Below are 25,718 nucleotides of genomic sequence, written 5' to 3' on the forward strand. Positions count from 1 at the left end.
TCACTTTCTTCTTCAAGCCGAGGTCTCGGAGAGGTTTGCATCAGGACTGAGAAAATGAGAGTATGAGGAGCTCGTGTGGATAAAGGCTAACCAAGGATCACATACGCCTACCCAGGCTGCCCATGTCTTGATCTTGTCTAAATTTGGCAGTATGTTTATGCTGCTCCAAGGAAATGAAAGAGAGGGAAGAATCTCTGAAGTGACTTTATCTGCCCTTCTGCTATCAGACAGGAATGGAAACAAATTTTAATAGAGAAAAATAAAGTTATAGCTTGAAATAGTATATCCATTGCATATGCTATTCAAAAGACCCAGCTAAACTCTTCTTCCTTGCACTGGCTGGTTGTCTTGGTATCCTATAAATAAAGTCTGAAATAACATTATGAAAGAAATGTAATATTTTTGTTACATAAAGTGCTAGGGCTGAATTGTAGCATTCCCCACCCCCAATAAATATATGAAAGCCTTAACCCCTAATCTGACTATATTTTGAGATAGGGCTTGTAAGGAGGAAATAAAGGTTAAATGAACTCATCAAGATGTGGTCCTAATCCACTAGGTTTGGTGCCCTTATAAGAAGAGGAAGAGACAACAGGGAGTTTTCTCTCTGCCATATGAGGACACAGAGAGAAGGTGGCCATCTGGAAGCCAAGAAGAGACCCCTCACCGAAACTGAGTTCTGTCAGAACTTTGGTCTTGGAATTTCTGCCTTTAGAGCTGAAAGAAAATACATTTCTGTTGTCTAAGTCATTCAATTCAGTCTACGGTATTTTGTTACAGCATCCTGACAGACTAATACAGATTTTAGTACTGAGAAGTGAAGCTCCGCTGTAACAAATACCTGAAAACATGGAAGCAGTTTTGGAACTGAGGAGGCTAGAGGAGTATTTAGGTACATGCTAGAGAAGGCCAAGATTGCTGTGAAAAGAACTGTTGGTAGAAATATGGAAGTAAAAGGTGATTCTATTGAGGGCTCAGAAGAAAAGCAGAGAGCTAGAGAGAAAGCCTCCAACTTCCTAGAGAATACATAAATATAATCATAAACAAAATGGTAGAAATATGGAAGTTATAGGCCATTCTGGTGGCCATTCCATGTTTACTAAATGAAAATGTGGAACGGATTATTGGAAACCAATTTCTTGTTATAAAGTAACAAATAACTTGGCTTGAACTGTGTTACAGTGTTTTGTGGAAGACAGAACTTGTGAGTGATGAACTTGGATAGATAGTTGAGGAGATTTCTAAGCAAAGTATTGATGGAGTGGCTTGGTCCCTCCTGATTCCTTAGAGTAAAATGTGAAAGCAGAGATGAATTAAAGAAGGAATTGTTAAGAAAAGAGGAAACTGAACTTGAAGATTTGGGAACTTCTGAGCCTATTCATATTGCAAAAATTGAGAAACATATTCTGAAGAGAACACCAAGGTAGTGGCTAGGCTAGACTAGTACTTGATAACAAATTTATGGAATGATGTGGGCAGAAACACCGCCAGTCTGAACTAAAGGGGTGGTAATGAGAAAAAATGAAGAAAAGTTGTCAGATTTCTTGCATTGACTGGATAGGATGACCAAGCCATGAATGTGTGCTGCATTTCAAAAAGAAGAAAAAATAACCCTGAAAATGATTCAGAGATTACCAGGGCCACCATTTTGGTTTTAACAGGTTAGGTAGCCTCTATCTGAAGCCATGGTGGGAAGGGTTCACTGCAGAGGTGTAGGGGTGAGACCAACCAGCAAAGCCTTGAGGGCTGGACCCCTGCCTACAGCTGTGGAGGTGATTATGCTGCCACAGTGGATCTGGAAGTCTGAGTATCAGACCAAAGAGGATTATTCTCAAGCCTTAAGATCCAATAGAATTTGCCTTGCTAGGTTTTGGAGTTACTTGGGAACCATTACTCCTTTCATTTTTCTAATTTATTCCTTTTGGAATGATAATGTCTATCTTATGCTTGTCCTATTATTGGATTTTGGAAGAAGATAAGTTGTCTCGTTTCATAGGTTCACAAATGGAGATAAATTTTGCCTCAGGATGAACCATTCCTTGAGTTTCAACCCATATCTGATTTAGATGATATTTAACTAAGACTTTTTGGCCGGGTGCTGTGGTGCACGCCTGTAATCCCAGCACTTTGGGAGGCTGAGGCAGGCAGATCACTAGGTCAAGAGATCGAGACCATCCAGGGCAACATGGTGAAGCCCCGTCTCTACTATAAAAAAACAACAACAACAAAAAAAAACAGATATTTAACTAAGACTTTTTATTTTAGAATTGGTGCTGGAATGAGTTAAGACTTTGGAGGCTATTGGAATAGAATCAATATGTTTTGCATGCAAGGGAACATGAATTTTTGTGGACCAGGACAGGAATGTTATGGACTGAATTGTATACTACCCAGATTTATATGTTGATACTTTAACCACTAAGGTGACTATATTTGAGGAGAGGGTCTGTGAGGAGGTGATAAGTGTTAGATAAAGTCATAAGGGTGGGATCATAGAGTCAGTGCTCTTATAAGAAGAAGAAGAGATTCCACAGTTCTTTCTCTGTGTCATACAGTGAGAAGGTGGGTACCTGCAAGCCAGGAAGAGAGCACTCACCAGAAACTGACCATAATGGTATTCTGCAAAACTAGGATACAATTAAATTCTGTTGTTTAATCCACCCGGTCTGTGATATTTTGTTATGGCAGTTTGAGCAGACAAATACATAAAGTCTCAACATGGCCGTTAGGTGACAGGAAAATCAATGTAGATTGCTTTATAGTGAACATTGTTGACAACAGAATGTCCTCAGAGGTAAGCTAAAGAAGAATGAGAAATTTTGTTATCAATTATTTGAAATAATTAAAAATAAATCTCAAACTATGGTTTATATTATCAAAATGAATGAAATCAGAGTAACAAGCTGCTGAAACAGTTGGTAATTATAGCGAATGGATTGTAAGAAAAATTGTAAGTATTCAGTGCCTTTGATGTTATTATTTACCTCCTCCCTCTTATTTAGAACCTGTGAATTTTAGTTGAGGGAGGGTGTTGAGAACATCAAACATGATGACAAGGGGCGAAACTGAAGGACAGAAGAAGTAAGAAGTGTTCCTAGAGTAATTTTTTGGGGAGCCCTGCTTGCTCTGTTATAAACCAAAGAACACTCCTTTGACATTCCTACTAGGGCACAGAAATTTCTCCATTTAAATTTTCCATTTAATCCCTGCCAACAGCACACAGTCTATCTTATCATAAGGGGAAATCAAGATGAATCTCAGATTTTAAAGCCAGAGGCTCACTTCTATTTACGGTTTCTCTAATACTTACAAATGGGGAAAAATGGTTGCAGCTAAGCCAGTCACAGAATATTTAAAAAAAATTTGCTTGAATTATTGGAATGGCTTTTTGCTGTCTTTATTTTAGGTAGCATATCTATCTCTTTAATCCTTGTTGCTTATATTATAACAAAAGTCTCTATCTTCCCATGAACATACCCAGGCCAGGGAAAAGAAAGCAGCTTCAGAGCCTGCTGCCCAATGATAGAATTTGATCTGTTGTGATTAAATTCAGCCTAGTGGATTTTAATTTGCATGTAGAACATTTGTTATACATAAAGCCTGTGGCTACTTGAGATTTGTATTTTTTTCTTTTATCTTTATCCAATAAGAAGTGATTAAGCAGTGGGCCTCACTTTGGTTAGGTGTTCCTTCTGACTTACCTGTGAAATGACCATTATGTCCCCTCAGATTCTGGTGTTCAGGAAACCCTAGAAAGCAGCATGGCATAGTATTCTTAAGTCTTATTTTGTAGACCTTTGTCCCTGATCCCTTCTGAGCTGACCCTGATGACAGTTCAGTGCCTGTCAATAAATTGAAGGCTCTCGAAGGTGGTCCAGTTTCTTATGCTCACTCTCAGGGATGATTTCCATGGCCCAACTCTTTGTGTGACCTCTATACCCTGATATTTTAAAGAAAGATTAGATGGCATGGTATTGGCTGTGATGATGAAGTTTACTAAAAATGACAAATAGTGGACCCTTTAATAAGATTTAAAACAGGTTTATTGAGCTGTGAGATTGTCAGTGGTAATGAGATTTTATTCTCATTTTCTCACATCTCTTAATTTACAGCAGAATTAGAAAAAATTGTTTTTAAGGGCCACCAAAAATATGATTCATGGATTCTGCTCATGGATATCTTAAGCTCATTAGAATATTATGAAGATGCATAATGCCCAGGGTAAACTAAAGGCTCATAAAACATTTTGCTTAAGGTAAAATTGATTTCAAATGTGCTGGGGAAAGTGAATATTAGTTAGCCTTAGATTGATTCTCTTTAGCTTCAAGACTACATTGTATGGGGGCAAGATAGTTCTTTAAATTAAAGATGGAATAATTAAAAGTGCAATAAATTAAAGAAATTACTTTATTTGATATAATTTCTATGCAGTCTGATCTCACTGATTCTGTTATGACTCTGTCAATGAGTGGTGACGACTAGGTACTGATTTTCAACTATATTATTCTTCACTGTAATCACCCTTTATTATAATACTTATCTGCAAGGGTACATCAATCAGAAAATGCCCATTAATTACACTGCTAATGGTCAGCAAGTGAGAGGATTATGCTAGAATGAATATGAAATGAGCTGTAAGTACTTTTGGGGCCACTGTAACTGTAGCCATGCTACTATGGGCAATGCTGAATTGGTAGGCAAAGCTGCCAGCCGGGAGCCAGCAGGAAGCATGCATTATTGACCTTTCATTTACTTGGAAACCTGCGAGGGCTGAAGCCTAATATTAACCAGCGATACATAGAGCATCTCTGGCATGGCAAGGCATGGAGAATATAGTCCTTTGATAATGCAAAGAGATGAAGATGTCTCTAAATGACATAGCTTGATTCTGCATCAGGTTTTTAAATGTCTCCTGTCTGCTCTGAAGAAGAATAAAACTTGAAACATGAGTCAAAAGCTCTTTATTGTCTAAATATAAAATATGGCAAGGAATAATCATTTTCAGATAAGTTGCTTCTAAATACCTAATAGGTTAGTGGGTGCATTTATTTAGTATGCATATGTATTAAATTGTTCTTCCACAAACTTCCACATACTTTGGGTTATTATAATGCTTACTAATATGCAGACTTCTTATATTTAGGACTCATAGGATCTTAATCCAATAGTATTTAACCTTGACCCTACTGGTATTGAAATTATACTCCTGTTTTTTAAAAGCTGTCTTTAGCATTTAGAAAGATTACAAATTTCTCAAATTTTGTCTTGTACTTGAGGCACAGGGTATATTGTTAGTATAGTTTTAAAATGTCATTGAGCTTGAAAGTTGGAGAAAAGTGAAAAGAGATGACTTTGAACTTACTTTAATAGAGAAACAGGGAGTACAAAATTTCGTTATTAGAGAAAGAAGAATATAGGTTGATTATATGGACCTATTCACTGGAGAAATTAGAGTTTAAGTTGATTTTCATATTTGAAATAAAATGAAAAAAAAAAAGAGAGGGTTGGAAAGCTGCAAACACTCTTGAAAAGAAGTGGAATCCTTTTTCCTTTATCCAAATGTATTGCTAACACAGTAGAGTTAGAATATTTTTGGACTATTCTTAAGATCAGCAAAAAGCTGCTTTACAAAACACATAGATGAAGAAACACATAACTAAGGTGCTGATCTTCATAAATATTATTACTCCTCACTGGTCTCTTGATTGAAATGCAAGAAAAACTGAAGATAATGATACTATGCCAGCTATTTTTTTTTTTTAATGAAGCACTCAGATTTTCAACTCACATCTTTGTGTTCTCTGCCAAACAACTTTGATTTTATTGTATTTTTTCAGGTTGCGTTAATGAACTTCTTGCTTTTGGCATTGAGAATACAATGCTTTGTCTCCTGTGGATGCCAAATGTAGGACAAATTAACATTCAGCATACCTATTACTTGGAAATTAAAATACTATTACATTTCTTCTGAATAATTTCTTTTATTACAAAGATATATTTAATAAGACATTTAAAAATGAAGTGGCCCTTGAAATTTAGAAGTAATTTTTATTATTTCCATAATTCTCTTGCCAAATTAATTAGATATTGTGGGCCAAATGTGTAGTTTAAAGTCATCAGATTAATGCAAATCACATTTTATATGTTAAGTTAAATAGGAGACTTTTAGAGATTTCTTAATTTAACCTGAAAGGCAATTGTGAAAATAGTTCTTTATGCCAAAATTAAAGATGTTATTTAAAATTAATTCTAAAGCTAAAAGACAAATATTACTTCAGATTAAATGCTAAAGGACAAAGATTAATGGTGAAAAATCTTTAATTAGTAGAAAGGAATTGAGTGGAAAATTATTAACTTGTTCCTTCATAAATCTTTAATACACATTGATTAGTGCTTTATATTTAAAGATATAATCACCAGAGTGTAAATAAGCAGTATAACCTTTCTTAATAGTGGGCTAAAACATTCCACCAGACATTTGAAAGACACATTCTTCTGGAATAATTGAACTATGTTATTCTGAAAATATTGAGGCTGTTTTATTAAGAAAACAAAATTCTTGTGAACTTTGGAAACATTTATTAAACTTTGAATCTTTATTTCTTTCTCCCACAAACATCACACTAGTTATTTAAGAAATACTAAATTTGCCACTATCATTTAATAAAAAAGCATGATTTCTTAGACTATCATTAGGTAGTCACTTAAAAACACCCTTAAGAATTTACTTTTAATTTCTTAACAACTACATTTCATGGAACTGTGAATATCATGCTCATATTGGTCAAAATATGGGCATTTTTGAACTGCTTTATTAATAAACATAACTGGGGATTGTTTTTTCATCTTCAATAGTGATGGAAAAGGCTAGATAGTAAGGACAAAATGAAAACTCAGACATATTTTCATTAGCATGTAAGGATTCTATAATAGAAAAATATATTTACTAAAATTTCTCTTGGGGTGAGCATTGTCTGAGAGAAGTACTTTGATAAAGCAATTTTGTAAATGGTAATAAAAGAATAGCCTCATCTTCTGGGAATGAGATAAGAATAATTTTTTGCTTCCAGAAGAGAGTTAGTGAGGTGAGAGAAGAATAAGAATCAGTAAGCTGCCAGAATGCTGTGTGTTGCATAAGATGGTTGATCTTTGTGATATCTCATACATGCTTCATGTCAGTGTATTTCTTGCAGAAGCTTGAGAAGGTGCTGAATTTTGCAATACCTGTTGATATTTGGTGAGACAGATACAATACACACAAAAATAGAAGCCTAGGGCAAGTTCTGGACTTAGAGCTAAAATCCGAGACACATAAAATTAAACAAAGGCATTATATCAGCATGCTGATGAAAAATATCCTACTCCTAGTCCTGAGAACCCATGGATGAGATTGAGGCAGAAATTTGTCGTTAGTCAGATCAGGGTGCCGTAACACATACCATAGACTGGGTGGCTTAAACAAGAAACCTTTATTTTTCACACTTCTGAAGCTGTCAAATCCAAGATTAGGATGGCAGCAGGTTTATTTATCAGTGACAGCTGTCTTGCAGAGGGCTGTTTTCACACTGTATCCTCATATGATCCAGAGAGAGATCATTTCTCTTGTGTTTCTTCTTATAAGGGCACTAATATAGGAGCACTAATTCCATTTGTGAGGATTCTACTCTCACAAACTGAGATAAGGAAAGAACATTCTCCTTGAATTTAGCATGGATTGGACATCCATGAAGGTCCTTGGAGGCTTGACTGGAACAGTTCCTATGGAACAAGAGGAAGAAACCGGTCAGGAAGTGAGGAGGTAAGGAAGTGGGGAATGCGGTGAAGACAACTCTTTCAGGGGGTTTGAACATGAAATGGAGCAAAGAAGTAAGGACATATTTAAACCAACATATGTGTCATGGGAAATATTTTTTTAAAAAATAATTATTTAATTTATGTATTATATTACTTACACATTATTTATTTATCTTAAAACTTACAACAGTTGCTATTTGAAGGCAATATTACAATAGAAATAAAAAGATTGATAATGCAGGAAGTTTGGGGTTACATGATGAATAAAGGCTTTGAAAAGAAGACATTGGCACCAAAGCACAATGGTATGGGTTGACCTTTTATAGGGAGACAACATAATGGGAAAGAAGAAGGGTTATGTTCAATTTGTTTTTAGGAGGAGAGATTTTTATCTCATGACTCCAATTTTCTAGTTCTAGTGAGAGGCAGGTTCATTAAGAGAGGGTTAGCGTGGCCAAAATTAGAGATTGTGTAAAAAGAGTGAAAAAGATGTGCACAGTATCAAGTGCCAATTGGTGAAACGAAACTAGTCAGCTCATGTGTAAACTTTTTTTTTTTTAAGTAACTACTAGAATAGGGGCTATGAATGCTATTCAGAATACGTGACAAGAGCGCAGGTGGCTTGTAATACAGATTCTGGGGAGAAGACAAATATCAAATTCTGGGTTGAAATTCTGCTTTTATTTCTTCCTAGCTATGTGATCTTGGGCAAGTAATTTTATTTCTCTGGCCATTGATTTTGTTCACTGTAACATTACTATAACAATACCTATGTTGTGTATAATAAAAATTAAATGAGTTACTGTATATATGGTCCCTAGCAGAAATTTTAAAGTCCTTAATATGTGGCAGCTGTTGCTATTTTATGTAGATATTTCCCTTATAAAAGCCTCTATGTGTAAGAGAGCTTTGTTTGTTTGGACCTTTGATCATTTTCCTTATCTGCAAGATATTTTCTTTGTTCTTAATTTAGATCAAACCATTTGTGAGGCTTGGCACTCAAATTACATGCATTATCTTGAATCTCTTCATGTTTTCACATCCTCACCCTCAATAACTCCAGAGGATTGCCCTGTTTTGAGGGGATAAAAGACAAAATGAGTCTCATATTTGATTGCAATTAATTCAGAAGAAATTTCTGAAGAGATGAGTGATGAGCAGAATTTTGAAGAGAAGCAAGATATTGATGAAAAGAGCAATAAATGAATTTGTAGGTCAGTGGGTGGGGAAGTTTGCATGAGGAAAGATACAGAGATGAAAATGAGCAAATCACATGTGGGAGATGGCCAGCAGATATTGCTGGTGGGAGTAGAGAGGCTGCAGTGAGAGGTAATGAGAAATGAAGGTGGGATGGGATCCCGGGAGGTGTCATATTAGTGGAAACCTCTGAAGACCAGATAAGGCTTGGAATGTGCATAATAAGTGACACTGAAGCCTCCGAGATTGCTGAGCAGGCAAGACACCTGAAGAAAATAAAGTCAGATGAAAATCATTAGAGCATCAGTGAGTAGGTGGGATGTGATGAAAGAGACTGGAGACAGAGATACCTGCTTGGAAACCATCACTGCAATTCAGTGTTGACCTTAAATGGACCCTGGACTGGGTGGCTTTAGGGGAACAGAGAGAAAAGGATAGATTAAAATAGCATAATTAGGTGTTTGTGGGAAGTTGTGTGAAGAAAAGCTAAGAGAACAATATGAAATAACTCAATCTTTATAACCTAGAGTACTGAGGTAACTTGGAGGTTACAGTGATGTGGCATTTTGACAGAAGGTGGGGTAGGGGCAATAGGAAAGAGAACAGAAAAGATTTGATCAGGTGAAGTCCAGTAAGACCAACGTATTTGTGTGTAAAACTTACATCTGAATTACAATAATGAAAAACTAGGACTGGTTAATACACTGCTACCTCAAAGAAGGAAAATAATAGGGAAAAGGAATATTTAAAACAATTTCCAGAAATTTTAATCTTGAGCAATCAGTCAGATAATGTTTTTGTTTGATTTTGCATATAGTTATAAACTGTGCCAGAGGGAGACGGTAAGTATGCATTCCTTGGATCTATGTGTCTAACTGTCCATCTTCCTTCTGTAGTATCATCTGGTACACCAACCTTTTATGAATGGGAATATGTAGATGAAGTTTTCCATGATACTGGGTACTCCAAAAGACACCTCCAAGGTTCCAACAACCTCTCCGTGGCTTGGGAATACAAGATGAAGCAGGATTTTGCCGAGAGCTGAAATTCATTTACAAGTTGTCTCTGGTGCCCTGGATCATGAGGTGGCTTGGGACCTGAGTCCACTGAAGAGACTCTAATGAGCGCTTAGCTGCTGGCACTGTGCTCAGTCCTTCGCATATGGTTGCATTTCATAGACATCGCTTAAACACGACTGCCTTGCAATCTATGCAAATAGCACAGTCAGTGTTGGAAGTGAAGTCTTTTTCTTATAAAAAGCTCCTGTGAATTTCTTAGTTTGAAATGCCTTTCTCAACTTTCTCTGTGCATAAGGAGAGGAAAGACAGTGCCCTTTCAGGTTTGATTGGATCACAGAAATACTGTTATCTTTAACACTTTCAAGGTAACTTTAACTGTGAAGTAAAGTGTAAATTAGCAGGAAAAACATGTTTGGTTTCCTGAGTAAGATGGGGAAAATTTCAACAGTTGACATTCAGCTGGTTTTTAGTTTCGGCTTGTAAGTGTTCTTGTGTTTTTAATAGTGCTGACAAAACTTTAAAAGAAAGAGGAATACATGGTGAATATAAGATGCAAGTCCCTGTTTTAAAGAATGTTGTCCGACTGATTTCATATATAATATATATATCCTGTTTATATACGTATACATAATTTACCGAATGGTATGCATCTTATGTATCTTTTGCATATTATAGAGATACATATTTCTTTATAATGTGTCTTTTCTAAGTTTAATTCCTCCAATTTGGTGGACTTTAATACTTTTGTATGCTAATTTATTTGTAGTCAAAGTATGGCAAATTGTAGTTATTTCATTCCATTTTTAAAACTACTTTTACATGGCCTGAAGATTTAAATTACATACGCATATTATGTAGGTGTTTGGTAACATGCTTGAGATTTCTATATCTAATGAAAATGTTTTATTTTCTTTAGGAAAAATTTTATACTTTATAATTTATAGCTTAATAAAATAGGATATATTAGGTAAAACATGAGAAATAAGGGAGTTGATTTACTTTGAATTTGAAATTGTAAAGAATGCTTCTTTAAAAAACTAAACTCAATTTAATAAAAATATTAATACATTAAGTTGAAGAAAAGCTGGCTTAAAAATGAACAAGTTAAAGTATTTTAAAAACAAGATGTTTTTTGTATCTGACCAGCTTTCCATAAAATAAAGCAGGGACTGAGTGCACAGCCAATGTGTGGGCAAAAGAAAAAGCCTTCATCTTCAACCACACAGAATCACTAGAAAGTGTATTACGTCTTCCCTCCGTTCAGTGGCCACAGGGGCCGAAACGTGTGTTTTCAAATTACATTCCACAGTTTTCCAAAGCAACTTTGAATGTAGTAGCTCTTTTTGAAATCAAGTGTGATTTTTGAAGACAGGCTTCTGTAAAGCAGAGCGAAAACCTCTTAAGCCATGAATTGGAAATAGCTTCTCTCCTTCAAATCACCTTTAAGGGTTTTCATGTTTGTGTGGAAAGGACTGTGAGGACGGCTTCTCATTTAAGTGATCGCGGAGTTTTCGTGAGTCCCCGGCATGACCAGCCGGATCTCTAGTCCACCTCTAACTGGTTGTCACATCACTTTCTCAGCACCAGAGACTTCTCTGCCTTCTGGGTGGTTCACTGAGACTCAGAAGTTGCGTTAGCACATATATTCCCAAACCCCAGCTTCAAAATCTTTCTGGTGAGTTTCTCAGAAAAGTTCCTCTCCTCCCCTAAATGTTGGAGACTATCCAAAATTAATATTATGGGCTTGAAACCCTCACATTTAGGAACTGGAATTAGTGGAAATAAGGAAATAACATGATCTTTCAGTTGAATTGAATCTTTTCAAGGGTGGAAGTGGGAGGATGCCCAGTGGGAGAGTTGAATAAGGAGTGAACTCAAAATTATTACAAAGTTGTGGAGCTGGGATTTCACGTTACTGACTCACGGACTTTGTTTCTGAATTATGAGCTGTAAATCCACTCTTAAATATTTAAATTTTAGAGCAGAAATGGAAACATTTTAGACTTGCTCATTCAAAGGAAACACAACCTTTGAGTTTTTTTTTTTAACTAGTTTCTTTCATTTTTAACGTTTTTCAAAGTCTGCTCGCTACGCCCAGACCAGTCCAGTGCTTCTTTTTTCACAATTCCATTTAACGTGGAGTAAGTGAACCAATTCCATTACCCACCACCTAATGCATAGAAATTCACTGGCTCCTTTAAAATCAAGCATCAAAGCTGTTGCTTCTCCCAGACTAACAATGAAGACTGAATATCCACGTGTGAGGAAGGACTGAATTCCCCACCTTTGTTCCTGAAAAGCCTTCTTCATTTTAGTGTGTTCTCACAAGTTTCCCTTCCCCCACATGATGGCTGATCTTAAGAATTTGAGTATGAGTCTCCTGAGGGAACCAACATCATTCCTTATCCCTTCCCAAAGGTTGGGAAAGTGGTGGGAAAAAGCTAGTCGGAAATATTTCAGGGAGAGGGATCTCTGTTTTAACCAGTGTTCTTGGAAGCTTCCTAGATGTTGGGAACAAGAACCTGATATCCCAGGTAAAGGTATAAAAAAGAACTAGAGTTTTTACTTATTATGGGATCAGGAAAAATCAAGGTCGCTAATTTCTGTATTGGGACTTTTAAAATAGCAGTGACAGAATGCTCAACTCAGAATAATGTAAAGGTTTTTATTTTTATTTTTTGCTTATAAAACCAAAATGTCTGGGAATAAGGTTCTTTGGGCAACATAAGACTAAAATGATTTCCACCAGGACAAGATCTCTCTATTTCTCCACATAACCTTTTTGGCATTGACTCCATTCATGGATAGTCTCCCCCTTTAGGGTGCAGTGTCAGCCTCACAGTTTATTAGAGTAACTGAGCCATCAGTCAGGATCAGGTTCTAGGGCTGGCATTGCTTAGACATGATTGACTCAACTGGAAACATGTGCTCAAAGCTGAACCGATCCCTGTCTCCAGAGGAAGGAATGATTTCATGGATCAGGCTGGGATCACATGCCGCTCCAGAAACAGGAGGTGAGCTTAGCTCCATAGCAGCCATGTGGTCTGTGAATGAAGGAAGGGTGAGTCCCCATGTAAAGGTGAGCCTGCTGCATGCAAAGTAGGATGAATGGATTCTTGGAAATCAGAAAGGATAGTTGTTTTCTCTGCCTCTGAAATTCTTTCTCCTGATACTATGTTTAGGAAGAAAGCTGATATTTTACAAGACCAAGGTACCTGAGTAATAAAGTTATATAATAAAAATCAACTTCTACCAACTTCTTTGGAATTGAAATTTTTCTAAATATACTTCACTGCACAGCTCAACTCCACATTAGATTTACTGATGGCAATGTAATTATCAAACATCATGTATATGATATCTTTGGAACATGTGTTGGAAATGTGTGTTTATAATTCTCTTTACAACCAACATGAAAAGACCAGTAGAGATCATTTGAAACTTTTGAAATACTTTGAGTGATTTTGACATGGTTTTACGTTAAAACCGTTAGCAAAAATTTTGAGAAGTGCAGAAGGGACAACAAAATGCAGTGGAGGAAAGAAAAGAAAATTACAACAGATGCTGAGGTTATACAATTCATTATGTATCCATTTGTCTTATCTCAAGAATCCTGCTATCAAAAGTGTTTCTCAGGCTAAAGAATATTGTGACATTATTTCTTAGTATAAGGCTGTAACCAAAAAAAGAGAAATTCTGCTGATATCCTATTTATTCTTTAGATTTTACTACTTCAAATAAAAATCTGTCAGTGTTTCTTTTTTCTTTTTCTTTCTCAGCTTCTCCAAGTACTGGCTCTAGCTTCCATCTCCCCTGTGAATGAGATCTGTTTTGTAAACAATTGGCATACCATTGCTGACAGCTCAGACAGGTTCTGGAGATTCAGGGGAAGAAAGAATAGAAAATCACTGGCAAAGTCTACATAGGCTCAAAAGTTTGAAATATATTTCATAGTGATGTTTTGGATTAAACATTGCTCTTTATCTGGTCATCTTAAGTAAGGTACACACATATGTGTATATTTGTGTCACAGCATACATTGTACTTGATGGAGGAGCATTGTCATTTGAATAATCAAGAGACATACTTTCTACACAGTGCTGCTAAATAGAATATTTGGACAGAATTAAGTGAATTCAGCCGAACGATCAATTTTATTTTTTCCTCAAAGAATCACTGTGGCATTGAACTGAAACAGTCTAATTGGTCAGTTATTTTGGTGTCATCTGGGAACATTATTCCTTCTTCTGTGACATATTTGGGTTTTAGAATTTTACTGTTCTGAGAGCTGTGTCCCAGACTTATAATTTTTTTGTCAAGGGTAATTAGGTCAAAATTGAAATTTAGTAAAAGTGATAGCAATAAAAGCCAAGATATCAAAATGAGATTGTGTTACCTCTAAGTGCAAGCGTACAAGGAAGATGAGAAAGCATTTCTGGGAAACAGTCAAATGGGTATTAGCAAATAGCCAACTTTTTTTTTAAGTAAGAGAATAAACACCATCTTCTACAATCAAGACTATAGTTAATATAGCCTGCTGCTTGTTTACTTTTCACCAGTTGGCCCAGAAGAATGCATCCATATTCTCATCATGTTCAAATAGGTATCTATTTGTAGACTAGCTTCTAACTCATAAACAAGCATCTATTGAGTATCAACTATGGAAAACACATGTGCTAGGCCAGAATATTAAAAGGTAGCAGGTAGGTTTATGTTTTTGAAGGGCTTAAGGGAAGTTGGGGGAATAGGAAATATATAAGAGCATAAATATTAATTCTAAGAAGTACAAGTTAAGTACTTAATTAATAGTACAGATCAAGGCTTGACAAATTTTGTGTTTTTAAAAGGCCAGCTAGTAGACAGAGAACCTATGGTGTATGTCATAAGTATTGAAATCTGTTATAGTTGAATAAATGTGGTGATATTCCAATAAAACTTAATTTGTGAACATTACAATTTGAAATTCATATATTGTTCATATATTGTGTCATGATGTATTAGTCTTTTTTTTTTTAACAATTTATTCTGGGCATGGTGGCTCATACCTGTAATTCTAGCACTTTGTGAGGTTGAGGTGGGAGGATAGCTTGAGCAAGGAGTTTGAGACCAGCCTGGACAATATAGCATCAAAAAATAAAGTCTACAAAAAATAAAAAGTTACAAAAAAACAAAACAACAAAAAAACTAGCAGGACATGGTGGTATGTGTCTGTAGTGTCAGCTACTTGGGGGGCTCAGGCAGGAGGGTCACTTGAGCCTGGGATTTCCAGGCTGCAGTGAGTGGTGATCACCCCACTGCACTCCACCCTGAGCAACAGAGTGAGGCCCTGTCTCAAAACAAACAAACAAGCAAAAAACTCACCAATCAACCAACCAACCAAAAACAATAAAAAAATATAAAACCCATTCTTAGTTTGCAGGCTATACAAAAACAGCAGATTTGACCTGCGGACCACTCTTTGCTGACCTGTGGTATAGGTAAGTATTCTGGTTTATTGGGGTACAAGTATGTAACATGTTCATTGTTGATGTTTATTCTTTATGAGAGAATTAAACTATACAAAGCAATTTGATTTTAAGATAACTAAGCTCAGTTTCCATCTTTTTTCAGTTAAATAATTGGTTACTTAATTACTTCCAATGGAAGCTTGGCTAGTTAGGGCTAAATCTCAGCTATATTTGTGTTGGCCCCTGGGTGATTGTTTGATTTGGCTATGCATAAGGGCTGTATATAAGACAGCAGTGAGAAAGAAAATTGAAAGAATGAATGACAACCAGAAACTTGAATATTCCACTTAATGAGCCCTACTTAAGCAAAGAGGTGCCCTGGAAGTGTTTGAGCAGGAGGATAATCTGATCAGAGTTGTGCTTTAGATGGTTTAGAGTTTAGGCCAGAAAGTGGAAGAGAAAGCCAGATAAGAGAACTCACATGATCCAACTTCTCTTACATGTCAGACACTTTATAGAGGTGAGTTTTTAAAGCATTTCTTTATTTAGTGGAATGAAGGGGAAGGCTAGTTTGCAAAGTGGAACAAGAAGAGAAGGGAAAAGTGCTAGAGAAATTCCACTCTTGCTTCAGATGAAGGTGGAAAGTAAAGGAGAGAAAAGAATTGATGATAATGTAATCGTTCCTAGTCAAGGTGACTGAAAGAATGGTAGTAAGGAGTGAGGAGGAGTTAGTTTCTGGAAAGAAGCTTGGGTTGAGAAACATGTATGCAGCTAGGCAAATTGGTATAGGCCAGTAGATTCGCGTTAGGGGTGACTGAGATGAAAATTCATGGCTGTCATAGTAAATATTATCTAAAGACGATTCTAAAAGCTGGTACTGCATGGCTTAAATTAATGACCCTGGCTTGTATTGTGATGTGTCACTTCATTGCAAATAGTGGCATTGAGATTTGTTACATTTTGTGGGTTGGTAAAAATGGTTAGTTTGAAACATTTAAGATGTTATGAAAAACAATATACACAAATATACACATACTCTCTCTCTCTCTCTCACACACACACACACACACACTCAGAAACACAGAAATTGTCATTCTGAATTTAGTAATTCCAGAAAGTGTATATATAACAATTGGTCGTTCTTTTAGTGCAGATTTAAATATGCCAAAATCCATATGTTTAACACCTTTGTTTAACATATGCCTCAAACATATTCTGCTTTTTATTCCCCTAACGTTTGGTTTGTGAATACTGAAATAAAGAAGTTAGGTATTTGATTTATGGAAGCCTCATTGTTTTAGTTTGCTGACTTGTAGGGCTTTTTATTCAGATTAGAAAATTCTTCAGAGGAATAGTTTCTGACTGATCTGTGCCATTCCCCTTAAGTTCCTTGTGTGATTAAATAGATGTTCTCACTGCTCTACCAGTCTCTTCTCTTAATGGCTCAATTATTCTGTCAGTTTTGATTATTAATCTGCCAACATGTTCACATTTTCTAATTTAGAGAATTAGTAACAATTTCTTGCAATGCCCATCTTCAGTGATTTGCTTTACTGGCATCCATGAATGCGGAGGAAGACTGGCTTTAAGTCACAGTTGCTAACATTTTAATATTTCGAAAGTCCTGAGGAGCACACGCTGTTCTTCCTGTGGAGGTAGAGTGCAGATAGATTTAAGAAGGAGGGTTAATCCTGTCTCCAGTTAGCTGCATAAAACCGAGAGGCCATTTCTTACCTTTCTTCTGTTCTCTCCCCTTTTCCTTCCTTATTTCTTCTTGTTCCTTTTCACTGAAGTGCTTTACTTCATTAAGTTCCATGGAGTTGTGGTTTGACTAAGCCATACCCCTTGAAGCACTTAGTGCAGAAAAGTAGGCCTCATGCCATATAGTTTTCTGGATAAGAAATTTGCATTCTTGGTTTCATCTTTGCCATTCTAGTCCCTGAGAAAAATAAAATTGAATTTTTTTTTTTTTTGAGATGGAGTTTCGCTCTTGTTGCCCAGGCTAGAGTGCAGTGGTGCACTCTCGGCTGATTGCAACATCTGCCTCCCGGGTTCAAGAGATTCTCCTGCCTCAGCCTCCCAAGTAGCTGGGATTACAGGCACACCACCACTCCTGGCTAATTGTTTGTGTTTAGTAGAGATGGGATTTCACCATGTTGGTCAGGCTGGTCTTGAACTCCTGACCTCAGGTGATCCACCCATCTTGGCCACCCAAAGTGCTGGAATTATAGGTGTGAGCCATCATTCCCAGCCTGAAATTGAAACTTTGAAACTCTTTTGTTCCCTAAGACTTAGTTTCCAGCAGGAAGAAAATGTAATTTGATAGGAATAATGGTGGTCACTCATAAATCTACCCAATTACATTTAAACCAGATTAAATTAGCTCATAGTTTCCAAATTCTTAAATAGAAATTATCACCTTTGGGGAGGATCAGATAAGAGCTAATTGGTGGCATCACAATCCACCTTCAGTGAAGTGCTTGATTAGCCAAAATTTAAGGCTTGTCAGAGTAGTCCAGTAACGGACTGGGGAGGATAAGGAGCAGCTAATTAGACAAGAGACACTTTTGTGTTTATGTACCAACATCCCAGCATAAAGCCATGATAAGAAGCTTAAAGGTTAATTATGGGAAAATCAAGTTGTAAGCAGCTTTTTGAAATACTTTTAGTGGTATGCTTTTTGTTCGTTTATTTTTGTATTTATTCTGAGACAGAGTCTCACAATCAAGTTTAGATGAGGAAAACTGAAGTCATTCGATACTGTTGGGATATTTGTCCTGGCCCAAATCTCATGCTGAAATGTAATCTGCAATGTTAGGCTGGGCATGGTGTAAGTGTTTGGATCATGGAGGCACATCCTTTGTGAATGGCTTGAACCATTCTTTGTTAATAAGTGAGTTCCTGCTCTGAGTTCACAAGAGGTCTGGTTGTGTAAAAGTGCATGACTCCTCTCCCCACCACTCTTTTTCTTCTCCTCCCACTCTCTCCCTTTGTCACTCCTGCTTTCGCATGTGACATGCCAGCTCCCCCCTCACCTTCTGCCACGATTGTAGGCTTCCCAAGGCCTCCCAAAAAGCTGAACAGATGGTGGCACCATGCTTCCTGTAAAGCCTCCAGAACCAGAAACCAATTAATCCTCTTTTCTTTATAAATTACCCAGTCTCAGGTATTTCTTTATAGCAATGCAAGAACGGCCTAATACACTGATTTGTATCTTCCAAGTAGAAAAATAGAGGCTTTCACCATTGTTGAACAATCTGAAGAAACAAAAGTCAGGGAAGGCACTACTCCTTGCTGTCTACACTGAAGTAGAAGATTCTCAAGCATGTGCCTGAAATCCTCACAGTGCCCCCATACACAGGTTCCTTTGTAGCCATCAGAATAATGGTTTCTCTTTATTCTTAGTTTGTGCTATAGTTTGGATGTTTGAACCCTCCAAACCTCATGTTGAAATTTGATCCCCAATGTTGGAGGTGTGGCCTAGTGGGAGGTTTTTTGGGTTATGGAAGTGAATCCCTTATGAATGGCTTGGTGCCGTCCTCATAGTAATGAGTGAGTTTTCATTCTGTTAGTTCTCGCCTGAGCTGGTTGTTGAAAAAAGCCTGGCACCTCCTGCTTCTCTCTCCTGCTTCTGCTCTGCCCTCAGATCTCTGCATGCTGGCTCGCCTTCGCTTTCCACCATGAGTGGAAGCAGCCTGAGGCCCTCACCAGATCCTGGCATCATGCTTCTTGCAGAGCCAGATAAACCCTTTTGCTTTGTAAGTTGCCCAGCCTCAGATATTCCTATATAACAACACAAATGGACTAAGACAGTTTGCCAAGTCATGCAGATGAACTCATTGGCAGATCCCAGCCCAGAATAATATGGGGGAAGTCATCCCGAGCTGTGTAGTTCCAGGCTCCTCCCTTGCCATGCAGAAGATAAGTGGGAATGACAATGACATTGAATTGGCAACACCCTGACACGTTTGCTGAGCCTCTATCAAGCCAGACAAAGATGAATGTGATTTCCATCCTCATGATGCTGACAGTCTGTTAAGTTGAACATATGCTAGTTATCTAAGATGGAGCATTTTGCAGAGCATCTATGCTAGGATCAATCCTCACAGTAGAGCCCTATTAAAAAATGAATTCTTAATGCACACCATTGGTTGTGCCATAGCTCATTATTATTAAGTCTCCAGTTCTTAATGTCACTTGTCATAAAAGCTTGACACGTAGCCATTACTAGATACAGAAACACTGTTCCCCAACATAAGTAGTAAAATATCACCAAGTTTTCAAGTTTCTTTAAAAAATATTAATGTGATTATTACATTTTTTCATATAATTTGGGGATAAGTTATTCTTGAGTTGTAATATTATCTTTAAACAGATAAAACCTCCCATTTATAAGCAGGGTAAAATCTTTTTTTTTTTTTTTTTTTTTTTATCTTTTTTCGATTGAGTCTTGTTTTGTTTCCAGGCTGGAGTGCAGTTCCACAATCTTGGCTCACTGCAACCTCCACCTCCGGGGTTCAAGCGATTCTCCTGCCTCAGCCTCCCAAATAGCTGGAACTACAGGGGCACAACACCACACCTGGCTGATTTTTTTGTGTTTTAGTAGAGATGGGGTTTCACCGTGTTAGCCAGGATGGTCTCAATCTCCTGACCTCATGATCTGCCCGCCTTGGCCTCCCAAAGTGCTGGGATTACAGGTGTGAGCCACTGTGCCCAGATGGTGAAATCTTAAATAAGGAAAACTTTATAGAACTTCAGAGCTGCTCTGTTCATGCTAGTACCCTATATCATTAGTACCATATATCAAAGAAGCTTTCAGATGAGACTAGTGCCCAGAGATTACTGAAAATTCAGTGAAATTGATAAATTTTCAGTCTTAGTTCTGTCAAGTGTAGATTACCTTTCTAGAGGGGCATATGCTATGTTGAGAGATGTCCATTTATGTTATGGGGATGTGAGAGGGAGACGGGGAGAGAGAGCAGGATAAAAATCTTTGCTCTGCATCATAGCTGGGCTCTCTAACCTCAGAACTCAGCTTTTCTCCTCACATTGGTCCTTCTTTTTTTTTGTTTTCTAGTTCTTCCTTAACCTTGTCTTGCCATGTCACACCCGGGTATCTTTACAAATGCTCTTTGCTCAAGTTGAAACCTAGCCTCTTCCTCTCCTTTGTCTACCATGACATCTCAAATCAAGCTGATTCCATTTTTGAGTACTCTGTGTCCTTCCAAGTGCTGTGTTCCCAAGGGACCTAGTACTTACCTCTATTTTTCCACTTAAGTTTTTATTTTAATGATTTGATTGCTTCTAAGTTTTCCTCATGGGACTAAAAGATCCTCAAAGGCAGAGACTGTTCTTTTACAACTTGGCATCCTTAGAGCCAGCCAGATCTCCCAGTACATAGTAAATGCTCATTAACTGCTAAATGAATGAATGAACAAAGATTGGAAGCAGGCAACTTCTAATCGCAGTGGTAAAATGAATAAAACAGAAGCAACCTTACATTTATCCCTATTTAATTGCTTTATAACTACAGCAGTATTATAATATTTTTATCATAATTCTACAAAAAGGATAGGAATTATAGATTTTTCATAATGTTTTTCCCAGTGCCAAATATTCTACTGGGGCCCACTGCGTAATTAGCAATGCTTGCAATAATGAACTAAGCTGGGCAATATATATTTTTTTCCTTCCAATTAATTCACTCTCCCTAGTTTACCTTGCAAATCCAGCTGCTGAGAAAAGCTCTGATGGTTATGGGGTTAAAGAGGGAATGGTCATAATTTTTATTTAGTGTTTTCCATATAAATGCACCTCATTATCTGCTGTACCTCATTATATATGATCTATTTTATGACCATTTAGTTCTCCTTAGCAGTTCTGTTTTTATTCTGTTATGCTCGCTGTCTAAACTCTCAACTTTATGACTCCATTACCCTGGCTCTCTGCTGCCTGCTGCCCCACTCCCACTGCTGAGGTGGATAATGTAAGCTTTGCTGTTGCCAGGGCACATTCCTAATAAATTCCTCCCATACAGACAGGCAGCGGCATAGGACACAGCGGCTGGGTGTCATGCTTTCATATCACATCGCTAGACTCTCATTAGACACTTGCGAGAGAAATTACCACCGAGGCGTCTTCAGGCACAATAGCATTAATGAAGTTAGGAAATGCCTCCCACAGATGTTTGATACTCAATCAATCCTACTTAATTTAATTATACCCCTGAATGAAAGACAAAAGGGATGCTCTTGTAGTCCATCCCTTGCTTTTTACTTTCTCATCAGCTTTTCCCCCTTCTGATTTACTTAATCCTTGCTGAGAAATGTCAATGTAATTAACTCAAGTTATAATTATTTAAAAATGGACTTTGTTATAATACCTTGTATCATTTTCCACTTCTCTTCCCCTACCGAACTGCAAGTACAGGAGAACTCTCTATGTAAATAGAGTGGTGGAGTGCGGAGAAATTGGACTCTTAGAACCTTGACAACTCATCTACTTCTTACATCATTGTAATTAAGGGCACTGATGACACTGGCATACACAACTTTATATCTTGAAATTCTGTTCACCGAGAAATTTTCAAGGCTTATTCTTGAAGTTAAACAGGTACTGTATTTTTTTTTACCCAGTCTCAAAATGGTAGGATTACCTAATAAAGTACCAAAATTAAAACAGCAGTTACAAAGTCCATTCACTTATGTAACCTTTTTGAAATCCTCACAGTGACTTAGGAGGATGGATACAACTGCCATTTAGAGATGAGTGACTTCAGGTAGAGAGGTTAGGTGATTACCTAAGATTTTACAGTCAGTATACAGTGACCCCAAAACTTTGACTTTCATTCCTTCATTCATTTAACTAACAAATAATTATTGTCACTAAACCCGTGTGAAGCACTAGTCCTGGTGCTAAAAAAATTGGCAGATAAGAAGATGACCGGCTGGGCACAGTGGCTCACGCCGGTAATCCCAGCACTTTGGGAAGCTGAGTTGGGCAGATCACCTGAGGTCGGGAGATCAATACCAGCCTGACCAACACGGAGAAACCCTGTCTCTACTAAAAATACAAAATTAGCCAGGTGTGGTGGCATATGCTTTTAATCCCAGCTACTCAGGAGGCTGAGGCAGGAGAATCACTTGAACCAAGGCGGAGGTTGCAGTGAGCCGAGATCCTGCCATTGCACTCCAGCCTGGGCAACAAGAGCGAAACCGTCTCAAAAACAAACAAAAAAACCCCCAAAAGACCACAAAAGTATGTGGTGCTGCTTGGAGAGAGGCATGTGAAGGAGGCAATGGAAGTGATTGGAGGGAACTAATGGGGGCTCCATGCCAGGTAGTGATGCAAGTAGAGCCAGGGGATTCTAAGGTATCTAGAATTTATGTTGAAGACAAAGGGAATCAGGGATGAAATTTTCCTCCTTGGTGAGCAATAGGATCAGTCTCATTTTACAGAGGTAAATTAGCTTTACTATGGGCCATGTCCAGAATGCCTCCCAGCGTGGATACTGCTGTCTCACACCAACATTGCAAACACAAATGCAGGAAGAGAAACAGAATTGGGAGAAAAGATTATAATTTCCATGGTGAACTTAACTTTCTACCTGTGGGACATCCAGGAGGATATCCAGGTCTATAGCTCAGTAGGAAGATCTGAGCTGGAGATATGCTTTGAGAGGTCACTGTTCTTCAATATCTCATAACTTACCCAAGATTGGTCTTCTTTGGGGAAATATGTATTTCCTAAGTGAGCTACAGAATTGTTGACATTTGCAGACCAGATTTTTAAAGTCCTCTCACTCTGCAGAGGACGGAAGAATGGGCTCAACTGTTATCTCATGATATTTGTCTTAGTCATTTGTTTATTATCTCATAATATTATATCATAGTCATTTGTTTACATGCCTATCTTTTCTACTAGTGTGTGAGCTCCACGCCCCACGCCATTGTCTTTCTCAACTTCGGCTTATAGCAGATGTTGTTGTATTGAATGGAATATTTTACTTCTTTGAAGTTTCTTTTTAAATCCCCCAGTATTCCCCAGGTTCAAATACATCATGGTTAGCTCCATAATGTCTGGATATAACCCTCTTGCTGGTTTCACCCTCCAATGTTCTGTGGGGTAAGGTAAAAGAGAAGGGAGCCAGAGAATGTGTGTTTCTACACACAGACTGAACCTTGCAGATGATGCCTCTGAGCTCTGCAGGCTCACTCACTTGCAAGCTCTCCAGTCTTTGGCAAGGCACTTAATCGACCTTAATTTTCTTTTTCCTAATGCAAGAATAATAACATCATTGTTACAACACTTTTAATTAACTAAACAAACATTTATTGGATACCTACTATGTATCAGGTACTCTAATGGGAGGTAGATCAGAATACCTGTCTTCTCCAGTCTACCAGGAATCTACACATGCTTTCTTGTCACTCAGCACCTATGAGGAAGGTAGCCTAAAGAGCAGGTTTCCTCTTCATAGAGGTGGACAACTGGAGATAACCTTTGACTGATATGGGGAGACCGATGAAGTCTCTTATACTGCCATAAATTTCTTTAGTATACTGTTCTATTTTACTGTCATTGCCGTTACCTTGTGAAATGAACCAAAAGTCTAGGTAAAGGATTTTGAACTGCCTCCTATGAACAAAGGAAAGGCCATGTGGAATGTTAAGACAGGAAGAGAAATGCTCAGATTTACTTTTTAACAAGATTTCATAGCCTATAGAATGGGTTAGAGAAGGATGAGATTTAATGCAAAGAGATAAAGTAGAAAGTACTGGAATTTTCCAGTGAAAGTGTACAGTGGATCGGATTAAGGTAATGGTAGTGATAGAGAGGAAAGATGATCACATAATACTCGGGAGAAGGAACTCAATGCATTTGGAGACAGCTTGGATATAGGGGGTTAAGGGAAAAGGAATCATTCAAAGGTGTTACTCTGGAGCAATTGGGTGGTTGCAGATCTATTTATTGCAATAGACAACACAGAAAGAAGAGCAAGTTTGAATTGGACATGATCATGTTTATGTTTCTGTGGTACATGGAGGTGGAGATGTTAAGTACTCAAGGTTTAAGGGTCTGGATTAGCTCTGTAATGTTCCAGGTTGCTAAGCCAGTACTGTTGTTTGGACAGTGTGATGAGCTGATGAAGCATAAAAAGGAACAGGCACCCAAGAAGAGGGCCGTAGCCTTGCAGCTTGCTAATTTCAATGCTTCCATTGTTTTTTCTTGGGAAGATGGGCAGCTGTGTTACCAGGTGAGTGCCTAACTCCTCACAGGGACCGCTAGACTGGGAATGGGCCTCACTAGCTTGGGTTTTGCAACTTCAAAATACAAGACAAAAGATGAGAATTTTAACCTGGATAAAGTAGAATTTCAGTAGAAGAGTAAGGGCCAAATCTGGAGAGAAATAAGTCCTTTGGTTTTATTGATCGTAAATACAATTAATATTTGGGCACGTTGTGCCACACACACAATTATGTGACGTAGTATCTTACTAATCCTGCAGCAGGGATTTCTTGTCATCTCCTTCTTCTTTTCATTGCCATATGTTTTAGAAACTTCCTGTTTTTAATAGAGAAACTGCAGCTGCAACACTGTCTTCCTTAGGTGTTTATTATATTTTGGCCATTCCTAGTCATCTCATTTGTAGAAAATGACTAATTTTAGAAGGCAAAGGTACAATCAAAGGTTAAAAATAGTGATAATTACTCCTCTTGTGTAGAAGTAAAGCACTATCTATTCTGAAAATTGAGTGAAATTACACAGTGGCATCAGGGGACAAGTCTGTTTTATTTATAAATCTAAAGTTGATAGATAGGCCTTTAGCACCTGCATTGACTATTATGATATACGACTTAGTGGCTGAGCACTGGGCTATTATTTTGTTATCACATTTGCTGGAACAATCAGGACTACTCTTAGTTTTGGAGAAAAATAAAGCACAAGTATAAGACTGGGGGGATTGATTGAAATATTGGAAATAATAATAATAATTCGAATGGGCCATGTAGTAGATTACAATGGCCCCAGGTTTTCATTCTTTTTTGAAACCACATCTTTTGCCATGTGACTTTACAGTTTATTCCTACCCTTATATGAGTTTGTCCATATGATTTGCTTTGATCAATTGCATGTTAGCAGGTGTGACATGAGCTAAAGCTTGGAAAGGGCTTGATCAATTGGACTTCTCTACTCTGCACTCATCATGAGAAAAACATGTCTTGGTTAGTCCTGTAGTCCCAGGGAGATGAGAGATAGG

The sequence above is a fragment of the Aotus nancymaae genome, unplaced genomic scaffold, assembly GCF_030222135.1.
Source record: "Aotus nancymaae isolate 86718 unplaced genomic scaffold, 86718_ANA_hifiasm-v0.15.2.pri h1tg000006l, whole genome shotgun sequence".
Lineage (NCBI taxonomy): Eukaryota > Metazoa > Chordata > Mammalia > Primates > Aotidae > Aotus > Aotus nancymaae.